At 41.3% G+C, this 15,598-nt stretch overlaps 1 pseudogene; it reads right to left on the bottom strand.

Moving 5' to 3' along the window:
* Positions 1-10,199: 10,199 nt before the first annotated feature.
* LOC147455434 (dammaradiene synthase pseudogene) lies at positions 10,200-12,622 on the bottom strand (annotated as a pseudogene).
* Between the last annotated feature and the right edge of the window lie 2,976 nt (positions 12,623-15,598).

Raw genomic sequence — 15,598 nt, forward strand, 5'->3', positions numbered from 1 at the left:
CCACTAGATCTATAGCGGAAGCAAACAAAGTGGTTCAAGGTTCATCTATCGGACGATCTCTCATCACAAAGTGAGCCGAGTTTGAGCCTACTAGCAATGAGAGCTAGCTCCACCTCCCAGGGGAAGCGTGATTAACCTATCTAGCGATTCTAAGACCCACCTTCCAAGAGGAGAGAGATCCCGAGTGCCTTTTTCCCCATGTTTCGAAGGCACGTACACTTGAGACCTCGCCACTCTTGGGGCAATGAGTGTTACTAGAGTCGATTTATAACATTATGGGGATGGAGAGTTCCCGACCAATCGGGACCACCCTTCTCATAGGCATTGGCAACCTGAGCCAAGCCCCCACTTTCCACCCCCACACTCACACTTCTTTGTGTGTCCTAATTACTACCACAATGGTTGTTCAACATATAAGTTCCTTGATTAGGTTTCGATTCACAATGTTCATTAATACAACCCTTCAACCAGTATTGCAAGGCGGCACCAAGACAATAACTCTAGTAAAAATTTTACTCAAAACTTATTCATTAAAATTCCAATGATCTGGAGGTACAACATCTCCCCTCCAGCGAGAGTTTACTCCTCCCGTTGTCGCCTACCTGCCCATACAACTAGATATGTCTACCGCATAGAACGCACGACATGGACATTTTCACCGCATAGAACGCAAGACGTAGGTATCCACCGCAAAGAACGCAAGTCTTGGATAGAGGCCCTAAGCTAGTAACTCTAGCTATTGCAAAATCTTCGCGAGCCGCCCCCTGTGATCAGTAGGGGGATCAGGACTAGTTCTAACATTGGAAATAGAAATGAACATGCCAAGCTAAATTTTTCCTAGCAGACATTCTTTCCTATCTCAAATAGTATATCCAAAACCCATTCTTTCTTACTTAGAATTTAATATACACTTCAATTCAAATGCCGAGGTTTCTGTCGGATTTCTCCAACATGTTTAGGGATATGTTCTTTCCTAACTTATTTCCTAACTTATCGTATGCAATGTTAAATTAAACAAACTTGAATTAACACTAGAATGGTAACCTAACAAGACATAAAAGTGTTCTTTCAGGGTTTTGGGAAAAAATTCCAAAACCATAGTAGATCCACTCATTTTGAAAAATCCTTTCATGAGCTTATAGTTCAATAACTACTACATATGGAAAAAATGAGAAACTTGTAATTTTTCTCATCCCTTGGTCACTACAAGCCTCCAAAGTTGATGGACCAGTGCATTTTGCCCAAAACAGCATTTTCTTAGGTTGATTGCATATAAATAAGAGTGGAGATTTTTGTAGAACATGAGATAAAATTCCCCGTTAACTTCAATGGGTTGGTGACCAAAACATATGGTTGCTTTTACCTCACTAATTATTTTTTGGGCAAAAAAAAAAAGGTACAAAAAAGTTGCATTTTTGCCATTCTGCGGACCTATCATAAAATTTTCTATAGTCACGCTCAATACAGATACTATATACATGTTTTCTTAGTTCCCTTTGGGCCTCTGGATTCAAAAGGAGCCATGGAGCATTTCAAAAGGATAATGGATCTCTTACAATTGGAACCTTGGGGGCAATGATAAAGTGCTAAATATAGCAAACATAAAAAAAATGGGTTTAATGATCATGACCTCTAGAAACCCATAGAAACTACTCAATATCTAGCCAAGTTTGTAGTCTATGATTAGATATGGTTACTACCTACAAAATACACACAATTGGCCTAAGAAACTAGCAATATTGAGAAAGTTATACTTGCTACTCTAAAATGTATCGTATTCTTTAGCAATCAAAAAACTCAACCATCATCATATACTATGCTATATAGCATATTAGGTCCCCCAAAACTCAAGGAAGATTAGCTTTATGTTATACATTACACTTACACAATCAAAATTGAATTTGGATATCAAGAAAGCCACCAAAAAAATCATAAAAGTGCTAATTTTGGCCAAAAAACTGGGTTTAATGATCATGACCTCTAGAAACCCATAGAAACTACTCAATATCTAGCCAAGTTTGAAGTCTATGATTAGATATGGTTACTACCTACAAAATACACACAATTGGCCTAAGAAACTAGCAATATTGAGAAAGTTATACTTGCTACTCTAAAATGTATCGTATTCTTTAGCAATCAAAAAACTCAACCATCATCATATACTATGCTATATAGCATATTAGGTCCCCCAAAACTCAAGGAAGATTAGCTTTATGTTATACATTACACTTACACAATCAAAATTGAATTTGGATATCAAGAAAGCCACCAAAAAAATCATAAAAGTGCTAATGTTGGCCAAAAAACAGGATTATGCAATTCTTGTAAATGGTCATAACTTTCAATTTTAACACTTAGCTCTCCCTACAAGCATCAAAACATGTTGAGAACTATGAAGGCCAAACCTCTAGCCATATAAACCTCACAAACATGAAGTTTAGAGTGGTATAGTTGCCAAAAATTGAAAAAAAAAGCCAAAAACAGGACCCGTTTTTTCACACAGTTTAGGTTCAAAAATGTTGTGCAAGAGTAAGGTTAATGGTGAGATCGATACTAAAAAAAAAATGCTAAGTTTTTTTCAGCTCATAAGGCAACTTTGTGGATATATAGCACCTAAAAATTCATTTTCATACTCTTCAAATAATTCAAGAAAAATGGTCACTTAACAGGACACAAAAGTGTCCAAAGACATAAAAGTCTCTTGTTACCATTCTAGTGTTAAAATGTGACCTACCTCCTCCATTTCCTCGTCATTGATCCATGAGTTGGCCGGTACTTGGTCGTCCATGGGAGCCCATTCACGTTGCTTGTTCCCGCCTCGCGATCGTGGACACCACAGAAGCGAGTTCTCTTTACCGGGGCCATTTTATACTCACTACTTAATTGACAAACTTGGAGAAAAAGACTAATGTTCGAGAGTACCATAACAACCAAGATGACAGATTAGAATCACTGAACAATTCCTTTTATACGAGAGGGTTAAATTTCCTTCAAGACATAGTAATTTATGGATAGTACCTTATTTGTTCTATGGAATTGGTTCTAAAGTTAAATACTTGGTCTAGGTAATGATGAATTTCAGATTTTTCTTAATCAAATTACTAGAGGGGGGAATTAGACATGCTAAATCACCTTCCTAATGTAAGTAGAAAGATGCAGAATTACCATATGCATAGGTGAGAGGATTTTCTCTTCCTAGTGGATTAATCACGGATTAATTTCCCTTAATTACATCCTAATCTATGAACAGATTAAATCTAACTTAGTTACTCAAACATTGTGTGGTAATAGGGTGAAATTGACCAATCCCACATCATTGTCGGCTTGACATTTATTTACTATGATGACTAGCGGGAGATTTCTTCTTACTAATCATGTATTAATCTATAATTAGGAGAGGTTAATTGCTTGCATAATTAACAATTATATGAAGATTATGTAATAGACTAATGATATGGAGAATTAGAGAGCAACTAATGAGTAATTTAGCTATGATTAAGCATAATAGTTACAAGATTAAGATAATGATAGAGAGATTTGCAGCAAAGCATAAAATAAATTTGATTTTACCGTGATTAGGGGTTGAAATCTACTCGAAATTGTGATCCGATGGAGTTCTCGAGATGAGAATCGGGCAGCATTTCTCTCCTTTGCTTCTTCTCCAAAGACTACGTGTGCCAGCAGCACCTCGCCAAGGTGTGTGTAAGTGTGTGTGTGTGTGTGTGTGTGTGTGTGTGTGTGTGTATGTGTGTGTGTACTGAGTGTGTGTGTGCATATATGTGTGTGTGTGAGCACACTCTTATATAGGCTCCCCCATACTGAAAATCGACCCAAGCTGTTATAAGCATCTAAAGAGCACTCACTTCATGCACGGTAAGTCTAGTTACATGCCTACCGAGTATCCAGTTAGCTAGTCTAACTGACTCTCACACTCTCTCTCAAGCATGGAAACTCTCCCACACCTCCCTAGGGAGCCCCCTAGCTGCTAAAGCAAGATCTGAGTGGCCTGGGACCTATTCCCACACAGCCCCCGAGCCCCGGTGCTCCCCGCACAACCTTAGGAAAATTTGACTTTAAGCTAAAACGGGCGATGCGAGTCGGAATTTAATGCCCTAAATTTCTATACTAAGATCTAGCCAAGGTGTATCTGTCCGAGTACTTGCCATATTTAGCAGCCCCCGGGGTCCGAAAATGCATTTTTTTCAAATTCGGGATACGAGTATAGTTTTTCAAGACGGTCAAAACTAAACAGTCGGGTGACCAAAACTTACTATTTTTGGAAATTTTTCACGAAAATTATTTTAATTCACTTTTGGAAGCTTTATAACATTCTAAACATCATGGCACTGACAGAATTTGAAAAACTGCTAAAAATAGTAACTTTTTCCATTATGTTCATTCCATGGTACAATGGTGCTCTTTTTGGTCAGGGTCAAAGACCTTACAAAGAGGAAGGGAAGAAGGGAGGAAGAAGAAGATAATTTTTATGGTAATAAGAACAATCCAAACAAACATCAAAGATCTACTTGTTGACGAGTCTTGATCTTTAGGTCCAATGAGAGAGAGAGAGAGAGAGAGAGAGAGAGAGAGAGAAAGAGAGAGGTGTCATCCTCTTGAAGTGATTACAGGGAGTACAATCCACCCTACTTACTTGTGCATGGATGCATAAAAAATTACGAGAGAGAGAGAGAGAGAGAGAGAGAGAGAGAGAGAGAGAGAGAGAGAGTTGTCATCCTTTTAAAGTGATTATAGGGACTACAATCCACCTTCCTTGTACATAGATGCACACATACACACACATATACAAATAATTGCACCTCCCTACGAGCTTGCATTTTCCCACTGGGAGATAAAGATTGATAGAGGGAGATAGAGAGGGTAACCTAAGGGCTTCCATACTATATAAATTGGAGCTTAAAAATTTCAATCAAGAAGAAGCCTTCCACTTGTCATGTAATATAGTGACTCTATGTTTCCTTTGGAAGGCTATAAAGAAACTAGAGCCCTAAAATTTGAAGGGGGACTACTTTTCCTTTTGAAATCCATTTGAATGGTGGTTGTACTTTGCATTTTGAACGCCATAAAAAACTCTCATTTTCTTTCTACACAAGTGCACCCTAGCACTCAAATTTGAAGGGTGACTCAATTTGATACTTGAGCTTCAAAAAATACCAAAATTTTGAAGCTTCCACACATTGGACAATGTTGAGCTAAAATCTTGCAGTTGGCACCTCCATGCATCATGTCCTTCTAAGCCCAAGGATGTGCACAAAGCTACAGTGTGCGCATTGTAGCTTTGTGCAAAGAGGCAAAGTTGAGCCCTCAAATTTGAAGGGTGACTACTTTTCTTTTTGAAAGCCATTTGAAGGGTGGCTATACTATGCATTTTGAAGGCCATTAAAAACTCTCATTTTCTTTCTACCTTTTCTTTCTACACAAATGCAGACCTAGCGTTCAAATTTGAAGGGTGACTTAATTTGATACTTGAGCTTTAAAAAATGCCAAACTTTTAAAGCTTCCACACATCGAAAAATGTTGAGCTAAAATCTTGCAGTTGGCACCTCCATGCATCATTATCCTTCTAAGCCCAAGGATGTGCACATTGCACACTCTAGCTTTGTGCAAAGAGGCAAAGTTGAATGGTTTCAGAGTTAGATTGGCACTACCTACATCTAATATGGGACAAAATGAGTGTGTGTGGAGAGAGAGAGAGAGAGAGGACTCGAATAGGGCTTTCCAAAAATATTTTTTATAATCAAAGTAATTTTAAAATAAGTAAGGGCACGATAAAAACTATTTTGGATTTTAAGTCACTTTGAAGAATTGTTGGTATTTACACTAAAACTTGCAACATTTTGCCGAATTTTTTCAAGTCAAACTTGGAATCTAGTCAAAATTATAATTTTAACGATAAATTTACACTAAACCCTAGTCTTTTGAGAACACTGGGACTCTCAAATAGCCCCAAAATGCTTACCACACCAAGGACATGCTATGTCAAGAGAGGAGAGGGCTCCTATTGGACATATGTTGCATCCTTGTGTGTGTGTGTGTGTGTGTGTGTGTATGTGTGTGTGTGTGTGTGTGAAAGAGAGAGAGAGAGAGAGAGAGAGAGAGAGAAAGAGAGAGATGAGTCATAGAGACATCCATGTGTCATTTAAAGGGTGACTCTACTTTGATACTTTATTTTTAAAGAGCTTTAAAAAATCCAAGCTCCCAGTGCTTCCACACATCCACACATTACACAATGGGGAGAGAGAGAGAGAGAGAGAGAGAGAGAGAGAGAGACAAAGAGAGAGAGAGAGAGAGAGAGAGAGAGAGAGAGAGAGAGTTGAACAAGAAGAGAATTTTAAGGTCGTTGGAAACTATCCCAAGGGACCTTAAATATCTATCCAATGAGTGAGAGAGAGAGAGAGAGAGAGAGAGAGAGAGAGAGAGTTTTGACCCACTATAAAAAAGAATTCCAACCAACTTCAAATATCCACTTGGCCAAGACTTGAAGTTGGGCACACACACACACACACACACACACACACACACAGGTTTTAACGTCATAGAACACATCAAGAAACGTCAAAGCTATACCTGAAAAGTCTGGAACTTAAGGCCTAGCATTTAACAGGCGACTGTGATAGCCAAACTATCACACTCAAAGATTATTATAGTTTCCTCTTCTTATTCATTGAGAGATATTCCAAACATCTACCTGACAAGTCTTGAACTCAATTTTCTGTGTATGTATATGCGTGCATGTGCATGTGCACGCATGTGTGCATACGTGTGTGTGTGTGTGTGTGTGTGTGTGTGTGTGTGTGTGTGTGTGTGTGTGTGTGTGGATGTTTTAAATTAAATACATATACACCAAAGAACATAAAGTTCAAAAAGCGACTAGCTTTAGATGACTAGGCAAGGATTTGTACAAAAACAGCTAAGTCTTTGATCCATAATTGTATAACATAGTAAGAATGAGGTATCATTGCAAATGATTTTATACAAAAGTGTCAGAACTATCCAAGTTGAATCATCAAGATTCAAGGGTCTTCAAAGTCGGACTACAGCATGCTAAACCTTTTTAAGTCAAGATAGAATTCTCACATGTATCCATATAGTCAAGACAACAGATTTGTTAGACTTGGCTACATATGGGAGGCTTCAAAGAACCTATCAATTATTATCCATGTTTAACTTAAAAATTATTAGACTAGCTACTGTCCTAAATATTTCCTAAAAGTATAGATATACAAAAACACTTAAGTACTTCAACCATTTTTCCAAAATTGTAATGTCCAAGCAAGGATTTGCTAATTCAAAGTAGTATATAGCAAGGATTTGCTAATTCAAAGTAGTATATACATATTTTTGCAAGTATTCCTTTATGATAAAACACCCCTACCTTCCTTTATCCCCATTGAAAACTGCATTCTAAAAATAGTACTATATGCTATAACTTTTAGAACAATCTTTTACAATATCAAAGAGTACCAACCTGTCAAAAAAATTTCTTTGGGGGGGGGGGGAGGGGGGAGGGATGAAAGGAGGGAGAAAGAAGAAGAGAATTTTTACCCTCATAAGAACAACACAAACATATATCAAAGATCTAGTCGATTAATCTTGATCTCAAGGTGTATAGAGAGACCTAAAACCACTGTCAAAAAATGTTCATGTTTTTAAAGTTCTTTTCAGAAACAATTTTCTGTAATTGTATGTTCTCTTTATATCCCAATGTTTCAAAATAGGCCCATAAGCTCGTTTGTTTTTAGAGAATTGTTATGCCAATTTGTTTTTTAGGCCCAAAATTCCCAAGTATCATAAAGCATAAAGTAACCTAATTATCAACTTGAGATATGTACCAACTCTAGAACATTCTTTGCCAATTTTATCAGGCTCCGATTATACTGGCTTAACTAATTACCATGAAGCCATAAAGTGTTTCTTAAAACCAACTCTGGATATCTTTTAAAAAAGCCTTTTAGCTTTTGTCAAGCCTTTTTAACAATCACATATTCATTTTCGACTGTCAACCTACCAGAGTTTTTATCATAAAAAATCCCACTAAAAGAGCCCAAGTTAAGAGGATTAGTAAGGAGAAAAAACCCATATATGTTACGAGTATTGTCAACTTCATGCTATATAACTTACTATACGGGATCCTTTGTAAGTGTAGCCCAAGCAGAAAAAACCCATATATGTTATTAGTATTGTCAACTTTTAGCGATATAACTTACTATGCGGGATCCTTTGTAGGTGTAGCAGACCCAAACGTGGCCTGAGGAAAAGAAACCCCTTTACATTACGTAGCAGTATGCAAAAATTTCCATGTATCTGCTACAGAGTCTCAACAATCCTAACTTCAGGCCAAAAAAAATGACAATATCAAGTAGAAGATCCCCCATTTTTCATTGTTCGAGTACTACCACATTAGAGCACCAATATACTGGTTGTGCATTGGTTACCATATCATCTAGGATAAGTTACAGGTGTTGTTCAAGCTGAAAAAACACCAACCTTTTGCTCAAAATAAATCAAATCCCTTCGCACTACCAGGTAGTATGCAAAACTTTCCATGTATCTGCTACTACAGAGTCTTTACTAGCCCCGACTCTAGACAAAAAAATTAGTTTCAAGTATAAGGTCCCCCATTTTTTAATGCCCGACTAATGCCACATTAAAGCCCCTATATTGGTACTGCATTGGTTACCATACCATCTAAAAAGAGCTACTGGTGTTTGATTAAGCAAAGAAAACCAACTTTCTGCTCAAAGAACCAAGCCCTTTCTTACTGCGCAATAATATTGCAAAAATTTTCATAAATCTGTTAAAGTGACAAACAGTCTCGATACTGACAGTATCTCGTATAAGATACCCATGTCCTCATCCAAAAACTGCCATATCAAGCACCATTTATATGGTTTAACAAATACCCTTATCAAAAAAACGATTTACATGCGCTTATACAAAGGCAGAAACTAATTCCCCTTCCATGGTCAAGAAACCAAATAATACACAGTATGATCATCATGTATTTCAGGCCATCTTTTAATTACCTAGTTATGCAATCAAAGAAAAAATAAAAAAACCCAGGTGTCGTTAGTTGGTAACTGCCTGTTTTAGCATAAAAAACATTAACGTATCTCATCAAGGTATCAAGGCGAGTACCAACATGAGATGGTAGCTCAACAACTTCTATATCTGCTTAGTGAAAAAAAACCACCCTCACAGCTCTTCTTGAAAATCACACACAGAGGAGAATAAACCCATAGACTAAGTGAGGGGCGAGAGCACCCTCACCATATATAGCACCTTCGGGAAAGTTTAAGGTGAAGGCGCCCATGATCATGTACTCAGTAGCTATTGCTTCCCAAGACGCCTATGTGGCCAGTCCTGCTTATATTCGGGGAGCTGAGAGGGAGAGAGAGAGACCCCGTGTAGGGGGTATCATACACATTACAGTGTAGTTAGTGAGACAGACAAAGCCAACGGGTGTGAGGTTTAAGGTACTGAAAGACGCTATCTCAAAATATCCCCCAAGGGTGGGTTCCCATGTTGTGTTAAGGAGGAAGAAGGTTAACCCCCCATTTTTTATTTAATTCATTTTTTAACAAGTATTACCATACGGGAAAGAATGCCTGCTTTTTTTTGTTTCTATATAATCAAACTATTGTATAGGTAAACGTGTACGTGTGTGTGTGTGTGTGTGTGTGTGTGTGTGTGTGTGTGTGTGTGTGTGTGTGTGAGAGAGAGAGAGAGAGAGAGAGAGAGAGAGAGAGGATTCCAACCCCCCCAAAAATAAATAAATTCTAACAAACTTCAAATATCGACTTGACCAAGACTTAAAGAGAGAGAGAGAGAGAGAGAGAGAGAGAGAGAGAGAGAGAGAGAGAGAGATTAATGTCATAGGAGCACATCAAGAGACCACAAAGCTCTATCTGACAAGTCTTGAACTTAAGACCTGGTATTTGAGAGGGAACGATGATAAGCAATCTATCACACTCAAGCCTCAAACTCAAAATTGTGTGTATGTGTGTGTGTGTAGAGAGAGAGAGAGAGAGAGAGAGAGAGAGAGAGAGAGAGAGAGCGGAAGAAGAAGAGGATTTTAACGTCATAGGAAACTATCCCAAGAGACCTCAAAGATGTATCCGACGAGAGTTGAACTCAAGACTTGTTATTCAAGAGGGAAATGGTATAACCGATGAGGGAGAGGGGGGGGGGAGAAGATAATTTTTATTATTAAATAGGAACAATCTAAGCAAATGTCAAAGATCATCACAGGAGTCTTGATCTCAAGATCAAATAAGAAAGAGACCATCTTCTTGGAGTAATGATAGGGATTACCTATATGTGTAAGTGTGTGACCCAATGGCCATACTTTTCTTGATCACAGCAATGTGGGGCCACAGAGTACTATCAAGCAATCTGAACATATAGTATCCTATTTACAAGCATCAAGCAATTTGAACATATAGTATCCTATTAACCAGGCTACTTGGATTTGAGGCGGGCTCGATAGCGAGCGAGAGCAGAGAGAGGGAAGTGCTGGGCATACAGATGGTAGCGAATGTAGATATGGCAGGGGAACCCACATCCCGTGAAGTGAGGCTCGTGCCAAGACCCATCCCTCCGTTGAGTGAGCAGCAGGTACTGCACCCCCATCTCCATGGCCTCCTCCTCATACTTCCCCAGTGCATCCCCCGCTGCCATCAACCCTTGTAGGGCCCACGCCGTTTGCGACGGCGTGCTCGCCTCCCCCTTCCCCTTCAGTGTTGCATCCTTGTAGCTCCAACATGTTTCCCCCCATCCTCCATCCACCCCTGCTGATCCATTCCAGCTCCCATTCCTCATCCTGTCTTGCACCCCCACCAGCCATCTTGCCCCCTTCTCTATCTCGGCATTGTGTGTCCCCGGCGGCGCCGCTAGTGACATTGCCACCAACACCCCTGATGTGCCATATATATAGTTCACCCCCCATCTCCCATACCAGCATCCCTCCTCCTCCTGCTCCCTTCTCAAATAGGCCAATCCTCTTGCAACTGCTTCCGGTGGGAAACGATCGGCCGCCTCACATGATGATGATGCCTGATTCTTCAAGACACCCACCATCTCCAGCACTCTCGCCGTGAGGTCTACTGTGTTGGGATCAATCATACCCTTGAGGTCACTAAAGGGGGTATAATTGAGCCATCCCTTATCACAATCTTTGTCGTAAGCTGCCCACCCGCCCTCCTTGCATTGCATGGAAGCAATCCACTCAACACACCGTGCGATTGCAGCGTTTTTTACATCTTCATTGGGTAGCTTCAGGCCACATAAAGCCATGACAGAAACAGAGCTATCATCTATGTCAGGGTACCATCTGTTGAGAAATTGGAATGCCCAGCCGCCTGCGCGCCCACCTGGGTTTTTATATGACCAGTCTCCTTGCATGGTTATTTGCTTCTTAAGCAGCCATTCCCCAGCCCTCTGTAGTGATGGGTGGTCGGGTTTTATGCCAGCCTCGACCAACGACCTCAACACAAACACTGTATCCCACATCGGAGATATGGCAGACTGCACGGAGCATTCTTCTTTTGTCTCTCTTATGAAAGCCTTCAAGGAAAGAATAGCTCTATGCAGAACAGGGTCTGCCAACTCATAACCCAGTAATTTCATGCTCACGATGAAGTAGAACGTAGCCGGATGAATACCCACATAGTCACCAGTATCCTCTTGCCTCTTCAGGGCCCATTTTTCTGCTTCCTTCAAGCCCCATCGCCGAAACGGGACAACCCCCAGTCGCTCCATTGCCTTGAAAGCATAATCCACTCCGATGAAGAAGTTTGAAGCCCAATCCCCACAGAAAGAGATGTGAAAACGAGCATTTTTCTTCCCCTCCACATAGAGCTCATCAAAGCACACTTCCGGACTGACCTTAAACACTGGCTTTTTGTCGAGCAAGACAGTTAAGGGCACCACGCAACCGCGTGCCCAGCTTGCCATATCGTATATGTTGATTGGAAACCAGCTGGGCAGGAGCATAAGCCAAGGAGGCAAAGAGGGAATGCCCCTCCACTCATAGCAACCCAAGAGAGCAAGGCAAATCTTGGTGAACACTCGGGATTTTGAGACGCCGCCACGGCTAAGGATGAAATTGAGAGCTCGCCGGAGGTCCGGATCAGCTTTTGGAGCATTGAGGAGGCGAAGTGCCATGTAGGCTTCAATGGAGCTGCTAAGGCAGCCGCCGTCTCCATGAAATGCCTCCCAACCACCATGTGCGCATTGGCGACGTCGAATGTAGTTCTCCATTTTGTACATAGGATATCTATCTTCAATGCCCAAGATCTTGTACAAAAGCACAGTCTGTGAGGTGAAGGTTGTGTTTGATTCCTGCTCTGCCCACCAATATCCGTCGGGGTGTTGAAGGGAGAGCAAGAATTCGCAACTTTGGAGGATTGCGTTGTCTAAGGTGCAGGAGTCGTGTTCATGGCTTGCCTCTGGATGATCCTCTGTAATGTACTCATCTTGGTTGTATGGCAACATTTTGGATTACACAGAAAACAGATGTAGCTGGGGCACAGGATTGATGTAGGCAGTAGGCAAACAATGAATACAGCGGATGCCAAACAAGTCATGAACGGGGTTTTTATAGAGTGCGCGTGTGCGCGTGTTGTGAGAGAGAAAGAGTCCAATATATGGCTGTGCGTTGATATCTAAGGTGCAGCTCGCATGAGGACATGAGGGTTTGCAACATGTTGCCAACTTTTTCAGTTCCGTTTCCAAAAGAAAGCGCCAACAAATTGGAATTGGGCTCCACACTTGAGGACAAAATCTGAAAAAACTGAGCGAGCCCCTTTCAAATTTAAAAAACCAAAACTTTTTTATTTTCTCTCTCTCTCTCACCTTTTCGTTTCAATTCAGTAAAAAAGGAACACTCTTTCTTCTCTCTCATTTGTTGCCATGGAAACTTGGCATAGCAAGTTCCCGGTTGGCAACTACTCTCACGTGAACAAAAAACCTCCTCGGGTTAGAGGGCCCCTTTAAAAGTGGGGGCCCTCTTAAAAGAACACAAGTATTGTTCATAAGGATAAGAGGGCTCCCTTACAGGCCCTCTAAAGGCGTCTTTGGAGGTTCCTCGTGAGAGATTGCTACCACCCCATTAGGACTTAAGGGCTTTGCACTTGGGCGGCCCTTTCTCAATTGAAGGGCCCACTAAAAAGGTAAGAGTGTCTAGACGAACCGGTGATTTGTGAAGCTACAGCCCCATCATTTGCCGTCAACGATAACAAGTGCATTTCTCTCTCTCTCTCTCTCTCTCTCTCTCTCTCTCTCTCTCTCTCTCTCTCTCTCTCTCTCTCAGGAGCTACCCTTGCTCTAATCTGCAGTACTACCCACCAAGCTTAAGAGGCCATGTTAGGCAATGGTCACGCGAGGCTTAGTTATCAATTATTTGAACAAATAACTAAGCCTCATTCTTGGTCACACACAAAAAGGAGCATTAAATCAGTTACTAAGCCTACACTTTGTAACTATGCCGATTTTGGCATAGTTGTGAAGTTCAAGGGATAGTTGGGAGGATGAATGAATAACTAAGCCTCACGTGACCATGCAAGAGGCTTAGTTATTCATTTAATGCATTGTCCGGGTATAGTTGGCATAGTTATCAATAACTAATAACTAACCCTCGTGTGACCATGCCCTTAATTCCATGATGCATGTGGCAAAGGCCGCTATCCGATAGGCGACGTTTGTCAGTCCAACGACATTTGCAGTCTGTATTGTGGATGCCCGCTTGTTCAATGCCCTAATGGCTCCATTGTAGATGGCGCCCATCTGCATAGAGTTGGACACACGACTCATGTTCACGACACACAACCAGTAGGACATCACATTCTGCTTTGTCACTATCAACGGGGAAGTTGGCAAGGCTAGCATGGTGGAGGAGTTGTGCATCTTATATTTTGTATGCAAGCCCATGCATGCAATTTTTATTACACCCCACCTACGCACCTGGAATTCTTTTTCGGGCTACAACACACACACACACACACACAAAACTTCATTGCTCTCTCTCTCTCTCTCTCTCTCTCTCTCTCTCTCTCTCTCTCTCTCTCTCTCTCTCTCTCTCTCTCCTCTCTCTCTCTCTCTCTCTCTCTCTCTCTCTCTCACACACACACACACACACACACACACACACACACACGCAATATACATGGATGCACATCTCACTGCTTCTCATTTGTACATGCTCTTTGAGCCCCCCCCCCCCCCCCCCCCCCCCCCCCCCCCCCCCCCCCCCCCCCCCCCCCCCCCCCCTCTCTCTCTCTGTGTGTGTGTGTGTGTGTGTGTGTGTGTGTGTGTGTGTGTGTGTGTGTGTGTGCAAGGAGGATAGAGCGGATGAGTCCACATCATGCGAGCAGATAGATTCTAATGAGCCAATGCTGGTAAGAGTAAAGTTACCTTGTTATATGTCTAATAGTATGGTGATCGGCAATGTGAAAGAGAACAGGTTGAAGTGCCCGAGCATGTGAAGGTGTATATGCAATCAAAGATGGCACGTGACACCATGTTGATGGCTATGCTAATGAGGGTTTCGGTTGAAAGTCTTATAGCGGTGCAATTGACTCGCAATTTTGTAGAGAAGGATACTAGCCTACAAGATCAGATAGATGTTGAGTAGGAGGAGCAGCTGTAATTTGCTATGGGTTGTGATGGTGATGGCGTGGATACAGGTTCCATTGATCAGGTATGCATTGAGGATGAGTTTGATTGGAGATTTGATAAGTCTGATTGGGGATTTGATGATCCAATGGTTGATATGGATGAAGAGTCATAGGTGCTTGTTGGTAAAGCTTTGATCAGAATAAAAAATGATACGAGTTTTTGCCCCCTCTACAAATGGAGATTCCTTTGGGTGGGCAATTGCCTACTATGGTTATGCATGTAGAGACAGTTGTGGAGGAGTATTTGTATCAATTGCAATGCCTTTTGGAGGAGAATTCTTGCATGGGGGACCTTGCTTTACATAGATGGGCGGGAGGGTGAGGTTTGATTTTTTCATGTGTTGATATGCAAGATAAGGTGGAAGTTGAAGACAGCTGGAGAGAACACATTGGTGAATTGGTGAGGCCCTATCGAAAGGTGTTGCAGGTGAAGGGTGAGGACTAGGTTTTTCTATTAAACCCAGGAGGAGGTGCTAGTTGTTTGCGCGGTGCAGTGAGTGGTGGTTGGCCATTTGAACCCACATATGCCTGGCATGCTCATCTCTATGGACAATACGAATGAGGGACTACAACTCCTCCCTGAATAAGACTGCCACACCTCCTAACCCACATCTTCTACACTCTGATCTCACCTCCCGTCTACAAGTAGTCTCCCAACCGTTCCCTAACACTCTAGGTAATGTGCCATCGCGAGAGTCTCGTGCATCTCTGAGTATAAAATAATTTCTCTTCCTCTGAAGTTATCTTCAAAGGCATCCACATCTAGCTTCAATGGCCCATTACAATTCCATGCTGCTAGTTTTAGGCTTGTCCCATAGGTCTTGCATAGTCATCCGATGTTTTTTCCAGAATCACAATTCTCCCTCCTCTGTAAAAAGAAGTTTTTCCTTTCTCTCTGGATGCCT

The sequence above is a fragment of the Adiantum capillus-veneris genome, chromosome 6, assembly GCF_014529385.1.
Source record: "Adiantum capillus-veneris isolate H3 chromosome 6, ASM1452938v2, whole genome shotgun sequence".
Lineage (NCBI taxonomy): Eukaryota > Viridiplantae > Streptophyta > Polypodiopsida > Polypodiales > Pteridaceae > Adiantum > Adiantum capillus-veneris.